The 12,775-nt window shown below is 33.7% G+C and overlaps 1 protein-coding gene and 1 long non-coding RNA gene across 12 annotated transcripts in view; one reads left to right on the top strand and one right to left on the bottom strand.

The window, feature by feature from the left end:
• The window catches only part of KANSL1L (KAT8 regulatory NSL complex subunit 1 like), a 130,463-nt gene that overhangs the window by 41,567 nt on the left and 76,121 nt on the right, over positions 1-12,775 (bottom strand). The gene's annotated exons all lie outside the window — the stretch shown is intronic.
• Positions 1-12,775, top strand: part of LOC144306128 (uncharacterized) — a 77,669-nt gene that overhangs the window by 19,622 nt on the left and 45,272 nt on the right. For both annotated transcript variants that reach the window (XR_013373160.1, XR_013373161.1), the window contains exon 3: positions 5,711-5,883. This is a non-coding gene — a long non-coding RNA (uncharacterized LOC144306128). The remainder of the gene's footprint in view (positions 1-5,710; positions 5,884-12,775) is intronic.

The raw sequence follows: 12,775 nt of genomic DNA, 5'->3' as shown, positions 1-12,775 counted from the left end.
AGTTAACAGGAAAAAATTCCAATTGTCTTTTGGTAGAACTGAAAAGCCAATCTTCAAATTCATATGGAAATGCAAGGGGTCCTGAATAGCCAAAGCATTCTTGAAAAAAACAAGAAGAATGAAGTTGCAGGAATCACATTTCTTAATTACAAAACTTAGTATAATTTTACATTAATCAAAACGTTATGGTACTGTTATACAGATAGACATATTGACCAACAGAACAGAACTGAGAGTCTATAACTAAATCTATACTCTGACGACAAATTGACTTCAACAGAGATGTTAGGACCATCCAATGCAGAAAAAACAGTCTCATTAACGATGCTGAGGCACCTGAGTGGCTCAGTTGGTTAAGCGTCTGCCTTTTGGTCGGGTCAAGATACCAGGGTCCTGGAATGGAGCCCAGAGTCCAACTTCCTGTTCAGCAGGAAATCTGTTTCTCCCTCTCCCTCAGCCCTTCTCCCCACTCTCATGTGCATGCACCCTCTCTCTCAAATAAATAAAATCTTTAAAAACAAACAAGCAAACCAAAAACTCCTACAATGCTGGAACAATTGGAGATCCACAATTGGGAAGCAAAAAAATTAAGCTGGACTCTTATCTAACACCATATACAAAATTTAATTCAAAATGGGTCAATGACCTAAATATCAGAACTTAAAATCATTAAATATCTTAGAAGAACACACAGGGGTAAATCTTCATTACTTTGGGTTAGGCAATGGAGTCTTAGATATAAAAAAAGAAAAGCATGAAAAACAAATAATAGATAAATTGGACTTCATTAAAATTAAAAAGTGTGGATCAAAGACAATATCAAGAAAATAAAAAGAGAACCTACAAATGGGAGAAAATAAAGGAGAATATAACAAATCATATTTCTGATAAGGGTCTAGTATCCAGATTAGATAAAGGACTCTTAAACCTCAACAACAAAAAAACAACACAATTAAAACATGGGTGAAGAACAGAGTTTTCACCAAAGAAGATATATAATTGGCCAACAAGCACATGAAAATATGCTCAGCATCATTAATCATTAGGGAAATGCAAATTTGCAAATTGAAACCATGATGAGGTACTACATCACACTCACTAGGACCTGAAGAATGAAAAGGAAGGAAAAGAAAAGAAAAAAGAAAAGAACAAGTATTGTTGAGAAATAACAAGTATAGAAGATTTAGGAACCTCATACACTGTTGGTGGGAATGTTCAGCTGTTGCAGAAAACAGGTTGGTGGTTCTTCAAAAAGTTAAACACAGTTACCATACATCCCTGCAATTCCAGTATTAGGTGTATCTCTCCAAAACTGAAAACACATATTCAAACAAAAGTGCATGTTCAGACATGTTCATAACAGCTCTATCCGCAACAGCCAAAACATGAAACAACCCAATGTCCATCAATAGATGAAATAATTAACAAACTGTGGTATATACATACAATGAAGTTTTATCAGCCATAAAAGAATGAAGTACCAATTCTGCAATCTGGATGAGACTCATAAACATTATATTACAAGAAGAAAGATACAAAAGATCATGTGTTGTTTGATTACATTTATAGGAAATATTCAGAATAGATAAATCCATAAAGAGAGATTGGTGGTTGCCAGGGACTAAGGATATAGGGTAATAGGGAGAAATTGGTTAATGAATACGAGATTTCAGCCTGGAGTAATGAAAATTTTTTGGAACTAGATAGAGGTGGTGATAGTACATTGTATTTGTACTAAATGCCACTGAATTATTCACTTCAAAATCGTTACTTGAATGCAATGTAGATTTCACCTCATAAATTATTTTTAATGCAAACTGATAGGTATGTAATAATGAAATTGAAAATAATGAATTGCATCATTGTTTGCAAAAGCAAACACGGTAAGTAACCCAAATGTTTGTCAACAGCAGACTGGCTAAATATATTACAGTATACCCATACACTGGAATACCATAAAAAAAGAGTAAGGAAATTCCAAACAAACTTATGTGTAAAGGTCTCTAAGATGTCCTGTTTACTAAGGGAAAAAAGGAAGGTATAGAACAGTTAATATAATATAGTCCTACCTCTGTTAAAATGTGGGGGCAAATTATACACATAGATATATTCACCCACATGTGTATACAAATAGATGGAAAGATACAGTAGAAGCTAGTAACACTGGTTAACCTTGTTGAGAGGTAGGTAGGTATAAGCAGAATAGGGAGGGAGAGAGATTTAATCTTTACCTTTTCAAACTTTTTATCTTGAATCATATGTATTAATTATTTAAACAGTTACTTTTTTGGAAGTCTCTAGCAAGTGTTAAGCTTTTAAAATGATTACATATAATACAAAAAGAAAGTTATTTAAAACTTAAGTGTAAATGAAATAATTATAAAATAATCATAAATAATTCTTAAATAGATCAAGCAATAGAACACTGCCTACACTCTAAAGGTAGCTCTTAATTGTAAACTTTTTTTCCATCAGCGGTAGCCACTATCTTAATTTATAATCCACTCACTTCTTTTTCTTTATACTTTTACTTTTTTGCAACCAAAAACAGTACTGATTTAATTTTTACCTGTTTTTAACTTAATATAAATGGAGTTCATCCATGTTGTTGCATTTTTCATTATATGAATATATCAAAATTATTCATCAAGTCTATTATTGATGGACCACTGGATTGTTTACAGTTTGTACCTATTACAAATAATGCTACCCCGAACCCTACCATATGTGTTCTGCTGATGCACAAAATCATACACTGTTCTAGAATATCTTTCTAGAAGTGTAATCTTAAATTATATGTTTATCTTCAACATAATTAGAAAAAAACAAATTCTTTTTTATCAAGTGCTTGTACCAATTATTTTAATTTAAAAACGTTCCCAATCTAGTCGGTATAAAGTAGTATCTCACTGTGTTAATCTTCATTTTTTTCAAATTATCAGCAAAGTGGCTGCTTTTTTTATATTTCTTAAGTTTCTTTTATGAAGTGGCATGTTCAACTCTTTTGCACATTTTTAACTGGTTGACAATTCTTTTAGTAATTCTTCATATTGTTTTACCTAAGTCTACTTTTACCTAAGCAATAAACTAATTTATTTCCTAATGTCAAACCAAACATGCATTCCTGGCATAAAGCCAACTTTGTCAAGATGTCATTAATATATTGCTGAATTGTTAGGATTTTATTTGGAATTTCTGCATCTCTGTTCAGAACAGAGATCAGCCTAAAATTTTTCTTTTCTTACTGTCATTGTATATAAAGAGTATACTAGACTCAATTTCTTTTCTGAGTTTGCATAAGTTTGGAACTATATTTTCCTGATTATTCAGTAGCATCTGATGTTTAGTAAACTCATCTTAATCTCAAATTTTCTTGTGAGAAGAATTTTAATTTTATGGATTCAACTTCTTTAATGATTAGAAATTATTCAGGCTTTCTGTTTCTTTATTCACCTTTGATATGCTACATATTTTTAAGAACTTTTATCAATTTTATATTATTGTTCAAATTTAAGGACATAAGGTTACCCTGTTTTTCTCTATGGTTATTTTTATAAAGATGTGTATTTTAAGCAGGACATGCTGACACTCTGTGTATAATTTATTAGAATTCTATTTTTAAGGAAGAAAGGTAAACTTGACATTGCATAAGCAAGAAGCTAGAAGATATATACAGAACTCAGAAAGAACCATCTTGGCTTAAAAAGCTGAAAAATGACTAAAGTATATCAGCAGCAGTATTGATATAACTGGTAGAGCACAGTAGCATTAGCAGTAGAATCATAGCAGAATGCCTAAAAGTCAAATTAAAATAGTCTTTCTTAAAACCAGGAGAAAACTTTAGAAGACTTGTGTATCTTTTTCTTCTGAAGATATTCAGAGTTCTAACTTACATTATTGAAACTCTAGGTATCTGTTATTTATTAGATAATTTAAATATTTTAACCTTTTAAGGACTCAGTTGTGGTCATGAAAAGGACTGTGGTGCTCACTTCGGCAGCACATATACTAAAACATGAAAAGGACAGTGTATTTTTAATTTCAAAGAGATCTGCAGGAGGACTGGTTACACCTCCATATTATTCATTTATATAGTCCTTCTAGAGGAAAGGCAAGAAGAGAGTAATAATGCAGCCTAGGAATAATAACAATGTGTATTGCGGGCCAAAAAAATCCACACCTTTAATGAAATAATCAACAAAATGTTGCATTCTTTAGAAATGTTTTAAGTGGTTAAAAAAATTGTGCAAATTAAGTTTTGGATTCTTTTGCCAAAAATTTTATGAAAGTGAACAAAGCTACTATAAGATTTAACATTTAAACAGATGTTTCTAGATAAATTTTATTAAGCAGTGTGCAAACTAGCACTGGCTCAGTTTCCTTAATATTATTAAGACACATTATTCCCATTTGCTAAGCAATTCCTGAATTCTATATGCAAAGTTATCTATAAACAAAAAAACAATGCATTAATTTATATATTACCTTCTTTTAAAATATATATTACTTTCTAAGTGATATAGAAAGTCTGTCAGTCATTGGAACATGTTAATGTTGATATAATAACAACTTAGTACAGAAATGGCAAATACTATAGCATGTCTGCTACTATTCTTTCTCTCATTTGTGGCAAACATTAAAAATTAGTATAGCATTCCCTTCCCCAAGCCCAGGCATCAAACTCTTAAATGGCACTTTAGATAGCCAATAGTCACTACCAATCAATTGCAGTAGGCAGGAGAGAAATGAGGAGTATTTGCTTTTCTTTGGTGGCTTAAAAGAATACATACACCACATAAAGAAGAAGGAGCAATAAAGAAAAAAGATAATCAAGGACCACACAAGTTTAAAGCAAATGATTTCAGGTTAGCTTATTTGTGTTCTGAAAGATAGGTTTCATTCATCCACTTCACAATGGAGTTTATGGAATTATGAATCAGATGACACTAAGTTGAAAGACAGATTTGACTCATGTTCTACTGCTACTTAAGCCCTGATATAAGTGTTATTATGTGATTTGCCATTTTACAGGTGTTATTACATAACTTGGCATTTTACAAAAAGGACTCAGCAATACCATAATTCGTTGTGCCTCTTCTTCCACTCCTCTTTGAAATTTTTCTTTATCATATCAAGTCAGTTAAGAACAGCCATTTCTCCTCTGAAATGTTTTTTTTTTATATGTTACATTCCACTTTTATAACCTTAAATCTGGACTTCGGTAACAGCCTCTTAATCTGTTTCTCCAAACCTTTCCCAGAGTAGATTGTCTTGTCTAAAGGCACCAAGTCAATCTTTCAAAAATAACACCTTACTCATTTTACTTCCCCACACCACAATCATCACTGATTCCCCAATGTTGTCATGATCATTGAATATCATCATCCACATGTGATGAGGAGTTACATGGCAGGCATTGAGCTAAGTACCTTTCAAATGTGTTATCTTATGTAATATCAACACAAATATAAAAGGTAACCCTAATTTTTTTCCCCTTCCTTCACTGCTTGATTCAGTTGATGTCTTAATTTGAGGTTACTCACTGCCCAAAGGTAGACCTCAAGTGGAAGATTGCTTAATGGTCACAAATTCCCCCTATTTCCTATATGTATATATGCCCCTTTGCTGCAATTCTGTCTTCAAAGTGAAGTCTATTTCTCCATCTCCTTGAATCTGGGCTAGCCATGTGTCTTTCTTTGCTTCACCACAGAATGCAGTGATGATGATGTTACTGAGACCTAGGACCTAGGCCTCAAGAGACTTCTGGCTTCCTCTTTGTCATCTTGGAACACTGTCCTGAAGTGCCACATAAGGAAGCCATCTAGCTAGTGCAGAGGACTGAATCTCCTCAGGCAAAGCCAGCACTACCTGCCAGGTGAGTAGGTGAGGCTAGCTTCTTCCAGCTCAACTGATCCCCCAGCTGAATATAGCCACATGAAAGTAGCCCTATGTTTATGGGTAAAGAAGACAAGGCAGTGACTGATTTAGGCAATACTACGTACTATTATTACGAAGTTGAACTAAGATTTCAATCCAAACAATATGTCTTCCAGAACCCATACCTAGGTATGGTTCTACTACTAAAACGTGTTACTTCCACACAGGAAATAATTTTTAAACTTTTTAGAATTTGATAAGTTCCAGATGTATCTACAATTACATAAAGCATAATTTCTCAAAGAAATAATGTCATATATTCTATATATCTCTGAGTCAACCCATAAAAGTCCCTGGAGTACAGAACTGTTACAGCAGGGTGAGATAATCCTCAACCAAAATGCTTCCACTGTCTAGAGCAGATGCTCCAAGAAGTGGAGCTCAAGTCAGTGTGGCACAGAAAAGGAAGAGTTGGCCTTCCAGCAGAATAAGAATACATTCAAGCCCTTGAGACATCTCCTCTTAATTTAATCAGACACCTTCTGTACCATGAAATTAACTTATTTTCTGTTTCAAAGTCATTATTTGTTACCTGAATTCAGATTTTTCTTCTTCCTGCCCTTAATATAGAAGAGAATATTATATCTCAATTTGCCTAAATTTGTCTCGTGTTGCAATTTAATTTAGGCATATGTGTCTTATTGCTCCAACGGGAATTTAAATTCCTAGAATACCTTGTCCTTATTTTCCTTTAAAGTTCTTAAATTTGCTCACAAAAATAGCCTGCATACACATAAAATTTACAAACCTAATCATTCCACATTTTAAAAAGTAAAAGAAAACTTGAAAATTGAATTTTTATTATATATACCTTAACCTATATAACATAATTATTTTTAGCATAATTATTTTATTAAGCCATCCACCTTATGATTTAATAATATATAAAAATAACAAAGATGAGAATCTACTATCAAATACCAAGAAACACTACTGCATAAATTTGCCTTGAGAGATATGTAAAAGAACACAGAAGAACAGAGTTCATAATAGGATTAGTTCTAAGGGGTTAATATCCAAAATACATTAAAAACCCATACAACATATATATATATATATATATATATATATATATATATATATACACACACACACACACACACATATATAAATGTATATATGTATATATATATATATATGTATGTATAAAAATGAACTCAGTAACAACAAAGATGGATCTAGAGAATAAATGCTAAGCAAACCAAGCCAGAGAAAGAGAAATACCATATGATTTTGCTCATGTGGAATTTAAGAAACAAAACAAAAGAAAAAAGAAAAGAGACAGACCATAAAACAGACTCTTAACTATAGAGAACAAACAGATGGTTACCAGAGGCGAGGTGGGTGGGGGGTGGGTGAAATAGGTAAAGGGGTTAAGAATACACTTACGATGAGCACTGAGTAATATATGGGGCTGCTGAATCACTGTATGGTACACCTGAAACTAATAGAACACTGTATGTTTACTACACTGAAATTAAAAACTTTTTAAAAATGAATATAGGGACCTGAATAGGCATTTTTCCAAAGAAGACACTCAGATGGCCAACAGACACATGAAAAGATATTCACCATCAATAATCATTAGGGAAATGCAAATCAAAACCCAAATGAGTTATTACCTCGTATCAATTAGAATGGCTAGTATAAAAAAGATAATATGTAACAAGTGTTACAGGATGTGGAGAAAAGGGAACCCTTATGCACTGTTGGCGAGAATGTAAATTGCTACAGCTACTATGAAAAACAGTATGGAGGTTTCTCAAAAAAATTAAAAATAGAAATACCATACAACCCAGTAATTCTACTTTCCTAGTATTTACCTGAAGAAAACAAAAATACTAACTCAAAAATATATACGCACCCCTATATTTATTGCAGCATTATTTATAATACCCAAAGCGTGGAAACTACCTAAGTGTCTATTGATAGGGTGAATGGATAAAGATAAAGGTATGTATATGCATATTGAACATCACTCAGTCAGAAAAATATAATGAAATCTTGCCATCTGCAACAACATGGATGGACGTAGAGAGTATCATGCTAAGTGAAATAAGTCAGTGAGAGACACATACCATATGATTTCACTTGTATGGAGAATTTAAAAAACAAATGAAAAGCAAAAAACAAAAATGACTCATAAACTGATGATGGGAGTGGATGAGAGTGGGGAGAATGAGCAAAATATGTTAAGGGATAGAGATAGATACACAGACAAAATATAGGAATAGTTCTTCCTTATTCATAAGGGTTATATTTATTCTTAATTATAAATCCTACCTCAATTTGTAAACATGTTAGGCCTAATACAGCTATTATAAGTATATATGAAATGGCTCTTATTTTACATGCTAAAATTTATGAAAAATGAAAAAATTCTCCTGCTCATAATAATTTCCCAACCAGCATATCATAGTCCAAATGTGACTATTTTATATTCAATTCACTACTTCTGTAGGACTTCTCAAAATGCAAATAGCATTCTTTAGAGTGACAGTAACATTGATAGTTTACCAGAGATTATCAGGGTCACCTAGAGACAACACAGGTTAGTTATATTTGCAAAGAGGGAAAGAGGGAAAAAAAAAGTTAGGAAACCCTAAAGAACACTATGGGTAAGCACCAAACATCAAGGGAATGGGAGACACTATGAGCAGGGGAAGAGGGATGATAAAAGACAAGTAGGGGCCCTAAAATAAAATTTCTTGTATTTGAAAATTTTGTCCATATAATATATTGGTATTAATAGTACAGTGATTTATAATTTGTACCCAGGAACTACAAGTGTTAATGGGGAAGAAATAATCACCACTACTACCAGCCTCCAATATGGAGAAGGGTGGTTGGGAGCTTAACCAAATAAAACTTTGGGCTTTTCAACCACCTCCTTTCCCTATTCCCAGGTAAACCATCTCCACTTTTATCAGTTTCATATAAAGCAACCTTTAATCTAACCAACTGAATAAATTTCTCAGTATATTCTTGTTCACTTATTTTTATTAGCTAAAATCTAACAATATAAAAAAATCACTACATTAACTTAGAATTATTGGGACGCCTGGGTGGTTCAGTTGGTTAAGCATCTGACTCTTGATTCTGGCCCAGGTCATGATCGCATGGTCATGAGATCAAGCCTCTGCACTCAGCGGGCAGTCTGCTTGGGATTCTCTCTCTCAGCGCCTCCCCTACTCGCAGACTCTCTCTCTTTTTCAAATAAAGAAATCTTTAAAAAAAATAAAATAGAATTATTGTTATTAGCTTTTTATATACTATCTGTGCCCAATTTCCTACAAGCTGTTTCTATAAAAAACTGAATCCAGAAATCTAACCTTGGATGCCAGAGCCTCTGTCCTTTTGTCCCAGTGAGATAAAGAACTCCCCTGCTGGGAGTTTATCAGCTTCTCCTGTTCACCTAAGGATAGACACTAATAGGGTAGGGCTGAGGTTGCAGGGTGATTGATACTCTTATCAAGAAGGAACTTAAAGCTTGTGGTCACATTTACATTTTAAGACTTATACTAGAATATTATTCTAGGAAACATTTATATCTTATCAATGCCTGACAATGCATTTTCCTGAATCTGAAGATATTTCTATACTTTGGGTAGATCAAGCAACTTATATCAAGCATGAAAAGGAGCAGATTCTCCAAGGATAAACTAGAGTCTTGTAGTAAGGAGTAAGATTAGACAGGAAAATATGTGATAGAAGAGAAAGAAAACCAAAAAAATTTAAAAAGCTTTAGAAACTACATGGATTTTAACAATTGTTGCTATGGGCTGAGATTTCACAGGAAGGAGGAACTTCGCTGAAGGTCATGGAAGAAGCAGTGTTAAGACCCAGCATGAACATTTAAAATAAGATTACAAAGTTATACTTCCATTTATTTAAATAATGCTAAATATGTGTATCTTTTCATTCCATGTGGCACTTCAGTTTCTCCATATAAGATGGGATATATTAAATAAGAAATAAATATAAAGCATTTATAAGTTAAAACAATGCCTTGCACATGATAATCAATAAATATTAGCTGTAATTATTTGACATTCTTATTAGAGACAGGTATTGTGAAAAGGGCAAAATAAAGAAAAATGCAAACTATTTTATGCTTTTTATTAATTTTGTCCAGCAAAGGGATCATAACCTCTGCAAACAAGAATTCTAAATAACCATTGCAATACTTACACCTTTATTTCTTTCATGCTTATTGCTTTGGTAGAACAAGTAGTGTAACAGTTGCCTGCAGAAATGTGGAGGATAAAAGGGGTACATAGTGAACTCACAGAACTGGCTAAGGAAGTTCTTAGGCAGAGCATTCTTAAAGTACCAACTGGTTTCATTTAATTGCTTATGATAAATTATGGATGGAATAGGATGAGCTCAAAATGGAGCTGTTAGGTTTTTCAGACAGAATTTAGAAGAAATACAGAGCCAAGACTTGCTGGCTTAAAAAATAAGATTGTTTCCCATTTTTGGCCACTTCAGAGAGCAAAAAGCGTTGTTTGTGCCCTGTTTAAGAATGACTATACCAGGACACATGGGCGGCTCAGTCGGTTAAGTAACCAGCTCTTGATTTTGACTTCGGTTATGATCTCAAAGTCATGGCATTGAGCCCTGCATCCTGCATCGGGCTCCGAGCTCTCTCTCTTTTATGAAAATACCAGTCACAGGCCTATCCTAAATCCAAAATCATCTTATCTCAAGATCTTTAACTTAATTACATCTACCAAATAAATGCCACCATATTAGTTTGCTGGGTCTGCCATAACAAAGTGCCACAACCAAGTGGTTTAAACAACAGACTTACTGTTTCATATTCCTAAAGGCCAGAAGTCAGATCAAGGTGTCAGTAAAATTGGTTTCTTTTGGGGACTAAAAGGAATAATCTGTTCCACGCCCCTACCCTAGCTTTTTTTTTTTTTTTTTTCTGCCAATCTTTGGCATTCCCTGGTTAATTCAAAAAGAACTCTGATCCCAGTCTTCACCTTTACATGATGCTCACCCTATGTACAATGCATCTATTTCTGAATTTTCCTTTTTATAAGGACATCAGTCACATTGAATTAGGGCTCATTCTAATTACCTCATCTTAACTAATTACATCTGCAACACCCTATTTCCAAATAAGCTCACATTCTGAAATTCTAGGAATTAGCACTTGAATATATGAATTCAGATGGACACGATTCAATCCAGAACAGTCAGATTCATAGGTACCAGGAGTTAGGGCATGAACATATCATTTGTGGGAGGTACATGATTATGCCCACTACAGTTTTCTTCTTCCAACACTTTGAATATTTCATTCTATTCTCTTTGTGTTTACATGGTTTCTGATGAGAAGTCAGCTGTGATTCCTACACTTGTTCTTTGATAGGCCAGATATTTTTTTTCTGCCTTTCTTTAAAATTTTCTATCCTTGGTTTTTTGCAGTTTGAATACATTATGCCCAGGCATTTCACTTTTTTGTTTGTTTTGGGGTGGGGAATTCTTACTGCTTAAGTTTTCTAGATACGTGGTTTAGTGCCTGTTATTAAAACTTTAGAAAATTCTCATGTATTATTACTTCAAATATTCTTTCTGCTCTGTTCTTCTTCTTCCTGGTATTCTAATTATACATCTGATAGACCTTCTGAAATTACACTCAAATTCTTGGATGTATTACTCTGTTTTTTATTCATTTTTCTCTTTGCATTTCAGTTTGTGAAGTTTTGATTTGACTTACCCAAGTTTGCTGAATATTTCCTCAGCCATGTCTAGTCTACCGATGAGGCTATGAAAGGCATGCTTCATTTAGGATACGGTGTTTCTGATTTCAGCATCTACTTTAGATTCTTAAAAGTTTACAACTCTTTGCTTACATTACCCATTTATTCTTCATGTTTTCTATTTAATCTATTAAAGACTTTAACATATTAAGTATAGTTATTTAAGAGAATTTCAACATCTTTGTCATATTTGAACCTGGTTTTCTGATGGTTTCCTGGTCTCTTCAGAGTTTGACATAAACTTGTAATCTTTTATTAAAAGCTATATATGATGTATCAGGTAACAGGATCTGAGGTAAACTTTTTTTTTTTTTTTTAAGTAATCTCTACACCCAACCAGAGATCAAGAGTCACATGCTCCTCTGACTGAGTTAGACAGGCATCCTGAGGTAAAGAGAATTTTATTGTGAGGTATAAGGTAATCTGGCTAAGAGTGGGCTGTGTATGTCTGCTATAATTGTAGGTGCCAGAGGCCTCAAAATTCCTCTAGTGCCTTCGTTTTCAGCTCCCCTGTTGACTTTTAATTTCTTTAAGCACTATTCCTCAGGGACAGCCTATGCTGTGCAGCTGCAACCTACTGTCATAGTACCAGAATTTTGGTGTGGTGGTAAAGCAGGGGGAAAGGAGGCACCTGGTTGGTTCAGTCAGTAGAGACTGCAACTCTTGATCTCAGGATCATGAGTTCATGCCCCACAGTGGGCACGGAGCCTACTTAAGAAAAGAAAAATGAAATGAAATGAAATGAAATGAAATGAAATGAGGAAAGGAAAGGAAAGGAAAGGAAAGGAAAGGAAAGGAAAGGAAAGGAAAGGAAAGGAAAGGAAAGGAAAGGAAAGGAAAGGAAAGGAAAGGAAAGGAAAGGAAAGGAAAGGAAAGGAAAGGAAAGGAAAGGAAAGGAAACATGCTTACTACAGTAGCATAATCTACTATAATCTTAGGACTAAATCTTAGTCATAGACTTGAACAAATGTTTCTTATTTTCCACCCTCATTGCCCATTAGATGAGACAGAAAGGCTATAGGAGGTGGCAGTGAGAAAAATGCTTTTCTCCCAGGTAAACTAAG

The sequence above is a fragment of the Canis aureus genome, chromosome 36 (assembly GCF_053574225.1).
Source record: "Canis aureus isolate CA01 chromosome 36, VMU_Caureus_v.1.0, whole genome shotgun sequence".
In the NCBI taxonomy this organism is placed as follows: Eukaryota; Metazoa; Chordata; class Mammalia; order Carnivora; family Canidae; genus Canis; species Canis aureus.
This window is presented reverse-complemented; position numbering and strand designations above follow the sequence as displayed.